Source organism: Etheostoma spectabile, unplaced genomic scaffold (assembly GCF_008692095.1).
Source record: "Etheostoma spectabile isolate EspeVRDwgs_2016 unplaced genomic scaffold, UIUC_Espe_1.0 scaffold394, whole genome shotgun sequence".
Taxonomy (NCBI): domain Eukaryota; kingdom Metazoa; phylum Chordata; class Actinopteri; order Perciformes; family Percidae; genus Etheostoma; species Etheostoma spectabile.
The window spans coordinates 472,177-486,261 of NW_022605599.1; the positions used below are offsets into that span (position 1 = coordinate 472,177).

General features: G+C 44.6%; 1 long non-coding RNA gene across 1 annotated transcript in view; it reads right to left on the reverse strand.

Annotated features, from left to right (window-relative positions):
• LOC116686571 (uncharacterized) overlaps positions 1-10,187 on the reverse strand; it is a 22,675-nt gene extending 12,488 nt beyond the window's left edge. The window contains exon 1 of the long non-coding RNA XR_004331298.1: positions 10,177-10,187. This is a non-coding gene — a long non-coding RNA (uncharacterized LOC116686571). The remainder of the gene's footprint in view (positions 1-10,176) is intronic.
• Between the last annotated feature and the right edge of the window lie 3,898 nt (positions 10,188-14,085).

Genomic DNA, 14,085 nt, shown 5'->3' on the forward strand with positions numbered 1-14,085 from the left:
TAAAATGCCTGTAGCAAACAGCGTCTATGAGAGATGCTCTAGTTCATATTTTTTGCAAGGTACCTCAGGCACAGATAGTTACCCCAAACACAACATACCTGCTAATGTTAGCTAATTATTAATAGGCATCCATCCATCCAATCCATCCATCCATCCATCCATCCATCCTCATCCATCCTATCTATCCAGCCTCCACTTATCCTCTACCCATCCCTAATCCCTCCATTTACCATCATCCATCTATCCCTCCCTTCCATCTATCCATCCATCATCCATCATCTACCATCATATCCATCTATCCATCTATCCATCTACCATCCATCTCCATCATCCATCTTCCATCCATCCATCTATCCATCATCTATCCATCCTCCATCCATTATCCATCCTATCCATCTATCCATCATCCATTCCAGCCATCCATCTATCCATCCACCATCTATCCCTCCATCTATCCATCCATCTATCCATCGCTCTTAATCCATCCATCCATATATCCATCCATCCATCTACCTCTACCAGCCATCCATCTATCCATCCATCTATCCATCTATCCATCTATCCACATCCATCCCATCCATATCCATACCATCTATCCATCTATATCCATCTATCCCTCCAGTTACCTCCATTCATCATCCATCCATCCATCCTCCTTCCATCTATCCATCCATCATCCATCCATCCATCTACCATCACATCATCATCTTCGCCAGCTTATCGCTAACGGGTTGCAGGGGGGACAGGTTAAGAAAAAGCTCACAGCTAATGTAACACATTTAGGCAACCTTTACCTGCCCGTTGCATGGCAACATGTGCAGACTAGTGCACGGTCGTTTTAGTTTTTTTGCGGCGTACCGCTCCCATCGTCAGCCAGTCGTTTCATTAGACGCAGAGGGCTCCCCCGGTGTGAGGCTGTCCTGTTTCTTTCGCGCCTCTCTCACACGCTAATTCACCCTTAAAGCAACAGTTGGTAACTATTTTACCTCAAACATCGCGATAGGGGGAATCGGGCCTCTCCATGACGGAGGCGCATTGCACCTGTTCTCGCCCTGTGACTCATGTGGTGAGCGGGTACGAACCCCCCACCGCTGCACAGGAGTTTGGACTGATGGACGGAGGAGAGACGTTTTTAGGTCCTGGGCGGGGAGCGGTGCGCCGCTATCGAGCCAGAACACACAGGCAATGGGCAAGGGACGCAGTTTTACAGCGTGGAGACTTTAGAGGACACAAAGGACGATAGAGAAAGAGTGACCGAGCACTAGGTGTATAATGGATTTTTTAAATCTGTTACATATTAGACTTTAAAAAATGCTCTCTCACTGTTCATAGAAATTTCACACACACACACACACCACACACACACACACACCCACACACACACACACAACACACACACACACACACACACACACACACACCACACACACACACACACCACACACACACACCCACACACACACACACACACACACCACACATAAAATACCTTTCAAGGACAGCTGTTCTTTTGTAAGTAGCAAGGGCCACTGCTAGCACATGGCACCCACACCTCCCCCGACCAGCCCGTCTCAAACACAAACCCTTTCTCTCTCCACTGTCCTGAAATGCTTAGCCATGTTGATTCCAGTGTTAATACAACCCAACCACCTAGGGCTCAAAAGCACAATGCAGAAAGAAATAGGTGTGTGTTTGTTTTGAAGAGCGCAGCATTTCAAAGAATACTTCAAGGATATGGTCGTTACAGGATAATAATACATGAATATCATAACGCTGGTACGCTGTGCTTTATATCTGAGACATAATCTGCAACGGCAATATTATTCTCATCTAATTCATGGCTGACATGGATTTTTCACACCTGCATATAATATTAACAACAAGGCATGAAACAGTGCGGCGCCGATATATGTCAACCCTCAGCAGAACCTTTTCTTCTTTCAAAACAACCATAAGAAGGCGCTGTACTGTAAAATTAGCGGTTTTCCAACTTTAGCACTCTAGCTCATTATTTTTTGTCAGACGTGGTTGCAGAAGGTGATTGGTCAGGCCTATTACTTACTAAAACGTATCTCATATTTGAACCTACTAATCCCAAAGCATGCCACTCCGCCTTGTGTTGCATTGCGTTGGAAATACTTTCTTTCATTATCTACTGGATTTACTCAAAAACTGGGACTAATCTTCCGGCCATTTTTCCTGGTGGAACCCAAACTGAGAAAACGTCTTCTCTGAATCAGCTCCAGCCACTGTTAAGGTGTCCTGCCAGAGAGGTTATCCGTCGGCTCCCTGCCAGGGAATATCAGCGGAGCGCAGATAAGGGCTATCGATGTTGAATTACACCCAGTGGAAGACAAAAATAACAAAAGTCCCTTTCAACCCAGAGCGAGGAGAGAGGAGCTGAGAGGGGTGAGATAAATCTCCTGAAATCCAGGCTGGAACATGCAACGCTATGAGATGCACTCCTCCACTGATGCAGAAGACATCCCTTGAATAAGCAGGCATGAAGCCTGGTCAGCCACTATTACAGCCTCAGTCGGGGATTTTTTCTTGACATGGGTGCTTAAATGTTTATGCCCATGACACGATTCTTCAACCAGTCACCCGAGAAGGCTCCTGGCCTGCAGTGGGTCTCGGATTCATTGAACCGTACAGCGATTGGGCCACTTAGTTTTTTTTCGGAGTGTACTAATCACGGTTTAAAACCAGGGATTTGGTGGTAAATAGATTCATTTTGTCTGCAGAGGGTTCCATCAATCTGTGTCACTATCGATTACAATTTATCAGGACCAAAGTGCCTTACTCGACAGTCCGAATGTCATGCTTTAGCTCAAGTTGTGCTATGGATCGGATAATGATTATACCATAGAAACATTTTTTCTGCCTGTCACCACATGCTGTATCCTCATCCTTTGTACCAGGGTCTGTTTGAACAGCTTGTCCACTGTGTGCAGGTCTAGTGCAACCAGCGCATTGAAAAATGGCGGATGCATAAAAAAAATCGTCACCATGACAACGTAAGAAAGGATGAACTACATAGAGTCGGAACGAAGAGAGCTTTTATGGAAACTGAATCCGTATCTAATCATTGTCTACATCCCTGTTGGTGTTGTTGACCTGCAGAAACACGCAGTCAGTTGCGGTTGTGGTCAACGTTTTCACTGTTCTCTTCCTTTACTAATGATCTTTAGATGAATACAGACACCAGAAAACTGTAAGGAATCAACGTTGTCCTCAATGATAGTTGTGTGTTTTATATATTGCCTCTTTCCAAACAGAAAGGATCCAAACAGAACCTGTATTGGACCCCAACACTATAGACTTCATAGGAACCACCGACAGTCACTACGGATGGCCATGATTCATTGACAGCAATTGATCGACTGATCACAATTACACGTCCAAGAGCAGCAGCCAGCACCCCCCCCCAATGGCTGGCGTTGTCAGCTCAGCCATAGTACGCATCCTTCCTCATTAAAAAACGTAATAAAAACTAAAGAATCAGATTGATGAGCTTAGTTGCAACGTGGGCCACTGATGCTTGTTGCCATAGTAAAGAGTGCCATAAAAGGCCTAGTTAGATTTGTACTAAACGGAATAAACAACTTGAACCACAGCGACGAATTGCTATGAAACCTGCCTAAAAACGCAGGCATGGACTAAAATAATGTGGTACTCTCCCATCTTGCAGAATATACTCGTCAAACTGTTCAAACACCCTTGTGCCCTGTGTTGATGCCGGATTCATTGTATTTCTCCATTCATTTATCAGGTTGTTGCCCTAATTGTCACCTGTCGTATGTTGCACATTATATCGCCTCGTCCCTCCGTTGCCTGGTATTTTTCACTCTGAGCATTAAGGGAGTCACTCTAACCCTTCAAAAATAAATGCAAGGGGGGATTTAAGCGGGCCTTAGCTCCCCTGACAGCCTGCTTGTTACAGTTGTCAGCCAGCTAGCTAGTTTGACACCTGTAATCTGGGTACGTCGGTTTTCAGCCATTTCGTTGGCTGGCTCCTATACTGCCCGCCAGCAGAAGGGGAAAGTGACAACTGACTTGACCACTGAGTTGTATAAAAGTGGTAATCCATCAACTTAATACCACCCCTGATCAGAGTTTACACTTATCAAGAAAACACACTGACCAGAGCCTGAAATTAACACCCACCCCCGCAAATGCGGGTGAATTTTGCAATTGGCTGGTAACCACGGTCACGCTACCTGCCATGCTGGCAGGTACCAATGAGAATTGAGTGATCAGACACATAACCATCGGTGAGCAGGGTACGCAGTTGCTTACGGCGCCCGGACCAATCAGGGCCCGCATCAGCGAAGCAATTGATTAACAGCCGGGGCCCCCTTATCCATTTTCATTACTCGCAACAACCCGGCACTGACCAATCAGGAGTGAGAAGGGGTCAAATTCATTTCCTTGTTTCTGATATGAAGACAGAGACGTGTGGGACCAAACTCTCCATTCGGAAACGATTTTCACTATAAATGTGCTGCTGTTTCAGTCCTGCTCAAAATTACAGGAAACTAACGACTTCAATCAGTTTGCTTTGATGACAACCTACATTTCATACAGTAATTGCATTCTCTGTATTCGACATTGTCAAAGTAACAACCTGTGCGTCACCCCTGCTGTGAGAGGCTGCTTAGCTTGTGTTTGGTACCAGATTGGCCTTTAGTTTAGACTCAGCATGCATGCAGTGTGTATCGTTTGTTGAGGCCGTCCCAGGCGTGAGTGCACTTTAATGCTGTTAAGCTGAACCCAGCCGTGCGTGTCCTGCAGTATGTGTATGTCTAACAACTGGAGGAGCAGCTCCCAGTGTTAATGGGCCGGGCAATTATAGAGCAAGTTGATATTATGCTGGGAGTCGGACATCGTCTTTTGTCTGTGTTTTAATTTCTGAGTGTGTGTGTGTGTGTGTGTGTGTGTGTGTGTGTGTGTGGTGTGTGTGTGTGGGGTGTGTATCCAGTGACCTATTTTCTTCCTCTGCAATAACTATGGCTGCGTATGCCTAAACATATAGGTTGTTCCTGCCATTTATCTCTGTGTGTGTGTGTGGTGTGGTGTGTGTGTGTGTTGTGTGTGTGGTGTGTGTGTGTGTGTGTGTGTGCATAGTGTTGCGCGCGCACACGCTCCTATATGCAGCGACATTAATAAGTCTCCGTAAATGAAAGGGGACAGTTTTCTGTTGCCGTGTAATGAAGCGTGGACGTTGCCATGCACAACGCCAGAGATGGAACATAACTGTATTAGGGCACTCGTCTTGGAAACACAAACTGCGACAGGGATGTGTTTGATCGAGGCAGACAGAGACGGATAGATGGACAGATACGTGTTAGACAGGGAAAAAAAGACAGTACATGATGCACAAGACAATACAAAGACAAGTGGACAGACGCGTCAAACCTTTGTATGTCCAAACAGAGGACTGGGATGATGGTAGAGACAAAAAGAAAGGCTGATGGATGCTCTTGTCTATACAAGCTGGAGGTGTACAAGGAGGAGGAGGAGAGCGGATCTGTGTGTGCGAGGGGGACACCGGATGGGGTGAGTGATCGATTGACTGGGCCAACGTCCCCCGAAGAGAGAGCGATTCCGAGTAAGGCTAGAAACGAGATGCAGCAGACGAAGGGTCGTCTTGACAGAATGATAGATCAAGACGGCGGAATGCAGAGAGCGGACAGCCGACAGACGGATAGAGTGAGTGCATAAGGGCCGATGGAGTGACAGCCAGATAACAGAGGTAGATGGCAAAATATTCCAGTGAGGAGAGTCGGGTGGGTCGATGAAGAAAGATGTACCCAAGAGCTCCTCGCGTTCAACAGAGAGTGCCAGGTGATTTGACCTGAACCAGTGTTTAAATGTAGTTATTGAGCGAGTCTCTCCAATAAGCCAGAAACAATTAGGGAGTCCGCTCTCGAGCATGGTCTACACCAGAAGAGGAGGAGAGATCTTGGGTTAAAACCTCAAACAAAAAAGGCCTGAAAGAGCGGCTTCAGTAACTTCTGTCTTCTGACATGCACCTAACATACTAATCCACATTTTTTGGTGGCTTCCAGTCCAATTTCTGTCAGTATGTTATTATTTATAATCCTTATCGGATTTTGTCTGCTGGAGTATTGGTCATTTGTCTTTCTCATTGCAAAACTATCACTTTCATCCTATTACCTATACAACAAGTTTCTATTATAGCATTTTAGCTAAAATATATGTTATATTTAGCTATAGTTTTATTCAGGTGTAGGTGGTTCGGGCATCTGGTAAGGATGCCTCCTGGCCCCCCCCTAGGGAGGTGTTCCCAGGCACGTCCAGCCGGAGGATGCCCGGGAAGACCTAGGACTAGGTGGAGAGATTATATCTCAACCTGGCCTGGGAACACCCGTGATCCCCCATCGGAGCTGGTTGATGTGGCTCGAGAAAGGAAGTTGGGCCCCCCTACTGAGCTGCTGCGGCCCCCGCGACCCGATACCGGATAAGCGGTTCGAAGATGGTGGATGATGGATATGTTAATTCTGGATTTAGCGACAGAAACGTAGCAGTTTCCAAAAATCCAATTAGTCATTATTTATAAAAATGTCACGTTTCAGCTTTTGAATTTGGTCAAATTTCCTGCTTACGCTGTTTATATTATTCTACATTAAAGTCAGACTGGACAAAAGGAGCAATTACAAGATTCCATCTTGCCCTTGGGAATTGTGATGGGCATTTATCACTACCTGACTTTTATGGATTTGGATAATCAATATCCACAGAAAAAGATTGCAGATCGATCATTAATAAATATGATTAGTTGCGCCCTAACTGCCCAAGACAAACAGAAAAGAAGGTACCTGTCGTTAACCAACCCTTGACTCTCGAACTGTTCAAACCCTTGTGCCCTTGTTGATGCAGTGATTGTTATATTTATTTATATTTTCGTCCTTCATTCTCAGGCTGTTGCCTTAATTTTCACCTGTCTGTGTGTTGCACATGTGTATCGTCTCATCTGCTTTCACAGCCAAGGTAACGATGACAATTCTCCCTGTTGGACAAAATGGGATTTATAGAAATAGGTTTTTATTTCATAAAGCCATAAAAGGCCCTTGCTGCTGCGCTACTTGTGTATAAATCCATATCCATACTATTGCACTTCTCCTAATGATTAGCCTAAATACAAATGTGTACCTGTAGACTACTCTACTATGAAATATTAAATACATCTTGCTGTGCGGCACAAGCGAAACATGGCACGGATCACACAGATCACGGAGGCCTTCCTTCTGAGGAGTAAAGTCTGAGATGAATTTTCAAATGTTTACGAATAATTCCAATATGACTAGGAAGCCGAAGTGCAACACATAAAAAATGGAGTCAGGCCATCCCACTCCCATCAGCTTGCTGGCACGTGTATTACTGTCAGTGGCTACAGGGTGTGTGTCCAGTGTGTTGCAAACTTGTGTGGCGGTGAGTGAAGTTGTGTGCATATCTCCAGTCCGAGTCTAGAGTAGCTGTGTAGTGAATGTTAAGTATGTGCTGTCTGTGATTTCACTGGTATGTGTTCGGGCCTGAAATTAACACCCGCCCACCCACCAAATGCGTGTGAATTTGCAATTGGCTGGTAACACTGTCACTCTACCTGCCACGTTGGCAGGTAGCCAATGAGAATTAAGTGATTCAAGACGCGTAACTCTCATAAGTAGGGAACGCGTTGGCTTACGGGCCCGGACCATCAGGGCCCCGCATCACTGGAAGACATGATTGACAGCCGGGGCCCCCTTATCGCATTTTCATTACTCCGCTACCATCCCACAGTCCCGACGTGCGCCACTGACCAATCAGGAGTGAGAATGGTCAAATTCTTTCTTGTTCTTAGGTAGGAGAGAACTGTGGGACTCAAAACACTCACATTCACCAACAACAACGTACAGAGAAATACTCCTGTCCATTTTACATCAGGTAACACCAACAATTTCTGACTGCCGCTCTCCGTTCCCCCGTGACTGATGGTCCACACACAAAACACACACGGTGGATGCAGGAAAAACCAGATGATGTCCAGGATGACTAAATTGAGGACAGCTACATATTTAGGTGCAATGATAAGTTAAGTCCAATAAGCCCTCACTCAAACTGTATGAATGGGTCCCACCCAGACAGGAAAGGATGCAATAAAGTTAGACTATCTGTCCAACCTGTGAGTTTTCTGTTGACGTCTAAAACTACTGTCTGAACGACACATGTTCCACCAATGCTCCGTCGAGCTTAGCCCCGCCCAAGATTGTGATTGGTTTAAAGAATGCCAATGAACCAGCATGTTTTTCCTCCCATCCCAGAAACTGTGTTCTAGCCACTCCTCTGCGCGCTGTGAAGGGGTCTGGCAAAGCGAGACTACATAAGCCTCAACTAGCACTTGGAACTGCCTCACAAACACAACACAAAAAGGAAGATTATATCTATAGACACACCTTATCAGGTGCAGATTCAAAAGCAAAGATACGATGAATCTTACAGCAAATTCAGTACAAAAAAAAAAAAAAAAAAAAGAAATCCCATAGAGGTTCCACACTTTACTGAAATTGATTCAACCACTCAGCAGCAACTGCTTCAAAGGAATGGAAAAAAAGAGACATAAATGACGCGAGTTATTTACCGAAGCAGACAACTTACAATAAAGAGAAAAGGCAGTTTGGTCGGGCGGTGTACTTGCTTGTAGCTCAGTCACTCACACGCTGGTTGAATCAGAAAAGAAATAACTACTGTGCAAAGTCACAATCCGCCAGCTCGGGCATAGTCAGTTTTATAAAAACTTCTTACTCTGGACTGTCTACTCCTGCTAGACTGCTGATCACTGCTAACAAAGCCCGTCTTAACAACGAAACCTGAAAGCAGGCAGTCCCTCCAGGATTGCACTACGCGATCATGCAAATTCATGCATCTTCCTAATCCACGCAAATTGACCAATAATCAAAGTTCCCTGCACTTGCCTACCCAGCAGTCCCCCGGCCAACTTAGTATCAGTAAGAGACTGCTGAGAGCCAATGACCAAGCGGGAGGTGACAACAGGTTGACGTCACCCATGTGGCCAAATTCATTTCGTCTTGTTTGACGAGACATTGGGACGTTGAAATCTCACATTACCAACAATATGAGTGAAAGGCCGTGCAAAACACGTCAGAGCGTCCTGCCGACCTGTAACACTTAACATCATGGGCACTGAAGATTCTCCACTCTGAAGCTGCTGCTGTTTCAATTGCTGGTCCAGACCACATGAATGCCGGAAGGCTCGCCAAGAACCCTAAAGAAGTCATAAACTCTTCTTCCAGCTCGCAGTCAGGTGGACCGCAGAAACTTCTGGGTTTAGTCCTTTTTAAGAGACAAGTTGTCTGCTAGCTAAGTTTTGATTGGCATTCTTTCTTCTCTAGTTTTCTTAAGACAACAAATGGTGATAAACTATGATTAATTACATTTATACTATTATTTAACTGTCTATTAAAATACAAACTGGTAATTGATGTCACTTGTATAACTGACTGAAAATCTTTATTTTAACAAGCTTATGGTACTCTTTTTGGTTATCACTACACTGGTCATTTATAATGTCCCAGTTAATTATACAACTTCACAATAGATCTGATAGCCGTCCAAACAGATCACACACACCACAACACACACACACCACACACACACACACACACACACACACACACAGGAGAGAACAGTGGTTTAATGTCTGAACCATGAACCCATTCCCACAACCTATAACTGGCACACGTTATACCATATGTTAGGCAGATGCAAATCAGTTTCTTGAACTGACAAACATCTTGCAAGATGTTGCTCTCTCAAATCTGCAATAAACTGATTTATTCAGCCACCTGTGTTGGTTAGAGAATCTTTTAGTTTCAGTTCCCTTTAAAAAACATGCTTTAAAGACGTCCATCTCCAGCCTCCAGCCCATAGTAATGCCTCATTAGCACCTGACCCACCATTACAACCACCATCAACAACAACTCATTGCTTATTTCACAACATTTCAACAATTTAGGATATCAACTTTAAAAGTTAGTGTTCAAAATGAAATAAAAGCTGATTATTGCTTAGTCTCCTTTAACGTTTACCGAGCAAAATCAGATCCTTTCTGGAAAGTGTTGCCCTATTTACTCAGACCTCTCTGCCTCTACAAACCCATGGCTTCAGAAGAGGTGAGAGAGAAGGATTTGTGCCAATACACACCTTTTACTAGTGTATGTTAAAATCCTAAATGATCACAACCCATTTAGAACAGAGTGCATCCAGACAACAGAGCCCTCCAAAAAAAATATATCTATCTGAGCTTAAACCAAAAATCTAAGACATTTTCAACTGTCCAAGGCATTGACGACCACTTGCGTCACCATTTCGTTACTTCGCTTCCATAGCATCACCGTATTATTTCATACCTGTGGAAACCACAAAGGGATTTGGCAACACCGTGGTCATGTGAACACACCTTATAGTCATTACGCCATAGTGGCACGTCCCAGAACATGTATTTCAGCGAGTTTCGGTCGTCCACCTCACACACACCTGCCGGAAGACACACATTCTTCTTCTTTCAATCCAGCGCCCCACACTGACTATGTCACAGCTCGCATTTTAAATGCAACCAAAGTCCTCACTTTACACTTCAAGAGTTCCGTCCATTTTCCATGCGTGCATGCACTGCAAAAACACAGGTGACCTACATTTCAATGCGTTCCAAGCATCGAAGGTGCTGCTCTGCTAGCATGCTGCTCAGCTCCTGTGTAAAACACGGTGTACCACAGACAGAGTCATTTCCTCCTTTCATTGTTACACCGTGTTGCCAACCATCACGACTGAATAGCTGCTGCAAGGTCAATTATTCATTAAGGCCGTTATGTCTGACCCAATTCCACAAAGTAGCTTAACCTCAGATGTACCAGCACCAAAGATTACGACGTTAAAAAAAGCTCAGCGTTCACGTCTGTAGCTGCAATCTGCACCTGGAAGCCAGAACATGCTGTGGGCCAATCCCACCAGCACACCCTCGTACCCACCGCTAAGCCCAAACCCCTCCGTTTTGAACATTCACATGAAGGGGTAGAAGGGGTAGAGGGGTGGCCGGGGACGGGCTACATGCCCCTCCAAGTTATAATCATTTCACTGTATTACAAAATTTTTGAAGATGTAAAAGCTGCTGGAAAAAACAAGTACCAACGACCCAAAGGAAGAACTGAGAAGGCCAGCAAAAAACTAAATCAGGGTTAAAAAAACCAACAGGAATACAAACCAAAAGCCGAACAAACCAGAATGAGACCGAAGTAATTACGAAACGGACCCAGACACTGGAGACATGACACTACAGTGATCTGACACAGACAAGGGGCACCAAAGACTAAATCCTAGGGTAACGAGGTGACAAGAGGGCTGACTACAGATACCACAATAAAAGAAGACAAAAAACACCGAACCATAACGTCACTTTAACCATTACCAATAAGTGGTCAGTTTATCCACAATAATCCTGTTTCCTGTTCCCTTGGTGGTACTGCGCGGAGAGGCTACTTGTTATGTCTGTAACAACTACAGACGGAGCGATCAGTGCTGAAGGGGTGTCCTATGTCTATAAGAAGATTCCCCCACAACCTCTTCGGACTCAAATCAAAAGCGCGCGGGCACCGAAAAACGAGTGGCTAGTGGTAAAAAATAGAAATGTTGTTTAGGGATGTACCATTAACACATGCAGGTTTGTTTTAAGGGATGTACCTTAAACAACATGCAGTGTTGTTTTAAGGGATGTACCATTACAACATGCAGGTGTTTTAAAGGATGACCATTAAACACATGCACGGTTGTTTTAAGGGATGTACCATTAAACACATGCAGTTGTTTTAAGGATGTACCATTAAACAACAGCAGGTTGTTTTAAGGGATGTACCTAAACAACATGCAGGTTGTTTTAAGGATTACCACTTAAACAACATCAGGGTGCGTTCCAGTGCTGCCGTCTCGGTTGATCCACAGACGTCCGTGACAGGAAAACATTAAAATGACAGCACTGTGAAAGGAATCATTTCCTTCGACAAGTCGTCTGAAGGTCACTTAAGACCGCACATAGTTAATTACTTTATTTCACCTGGCATGCTCACAGAGCTCATTTAAATCACTTAACAAATAAAAGCACGTACGCAATACTCCATAATCATATCAGTATGAAGCTCACATTTATACACGCTTTGATTTATATGTATGTCCACATAATATAATGTGCTTTAAAGCCACAAATGACTATAGAAAGATATAAATGACACACACACACACCACACACACACACACACACACACACACACACACAACCCACACACACACACACACACACACACACACACACACACACACACACACACACACACACCACACCCACACACACACCCACACACACACACACCCACAACACACACACACACACACACACCCCCCACACATTCATCTGTAGGTCTGTATTGTGTGAGAAGATGTTATGATGAATCTTGTTTAACGTTTTTAATCTCGGGAAGAAGGAAGCAGTGAGGGTAGACAGAAGAATAAACAAATGATTGCAGCAGTGAGAGAAAAACAACTGTAGCAGAAGAAGCTGAGGTTGAGGGGGATGGCCCATGGATGATTAGAATTAAAAAACATCTGCAAGCACAAAGGTAAAGGCCGAGAGGACTAACATACATCAAATCTCTACTGTTAACATACTGATTAGAGTAACGGATTACATTAGAGTGACTACTGTTGACCCACTTGCTGTTCTGTACATTAAAGGCCCATTTTTAAATAATTTATATATAATTTGATACTTTGTATGGCTTAGTCTACAACCAGTATGTATACCTTTATAATGTTTTATAGCCAGTTGCCACCCTACCGCTCCAAATAGGAAAACTGACATTTGGAAATATGCATATATCAATAACGTGGAAACAAGTACTTGTTTATGTGTTGTCATTCATATTTACAATTCAATATCGCAACTCTGCGGTCAGTCCCATAGAAGACCATGACAGCAGGTGTGGTTGGAACTATACAGGCTGACTGACCACGTGACCATGTGACCCCCCCCCCCCCTAGCAACTCTCTCCTCTCCATGGCTCTGGCGTCAGCCCGAGACTTGCACAATAAAAATAATTGCCTTTTGGATTTTAGTTTCGCTGTTCCTTCCTGTCCTGAACCTAACCGTGAGGTCTGAACAGAGCTATGAAACTTCACCGTGACTTCTGTGTACGTACCCCCACTCCCCCCTCCACAGGGCTTGCAAGGTGTTTACAGTTGCAAATAGATTGCTGTGAGGTTGGCTTTGCTGAGGATGAAAATGGGAGAGAAAAGTGAAGCTGCAGCAAAGTTGATGGCAGGAAACGATGTGGGTAGGGAGGAGCAGAATGAGAGGCCCAGATCAGGGAGCGTCTGCTGGACCAGCCAGGCCCTCGTGGAGTTTATACACCCCAGTCAGGGGCTACTCTGGCTCTGGATAGCTTTGGCCCAATATACAAACTAAATGTCAACAGCAAACCGGGTGTGTCCACACACACACACACACACACACACACACACACACACACACACCACACACACACACACACCACACACACACACACACACACACACACACACACCACACACACACACACACACACACACACACACACCACACACCACACACACACACACACACACACACACACACACACACACACACACACCCACACACACACACACACACACACACAACACACACACACACACACACCCAACAACACACACACCACACCTGGGGGGGGGGGTCACATGGTCACGTGGTCATGTCAGCCTGTATAGTTCCAAACACACACCGTGCTGTCATGGTCTTCTATGGGACTGACCGCAGAGATTGCGATATTGAATTGTAAATATGAATGACAACACATAAACAAGTACTTGTTTCACTGTTATTGCATTATTGCATATTTCCAAATGTCAGTTTTCCATTTGGAGCGGTAGGGTGGCAACTGAAAGCTATAAAAACATTATAAAGGTATAATACTGGTCTGTAGACTAAGCCATACACAAGTA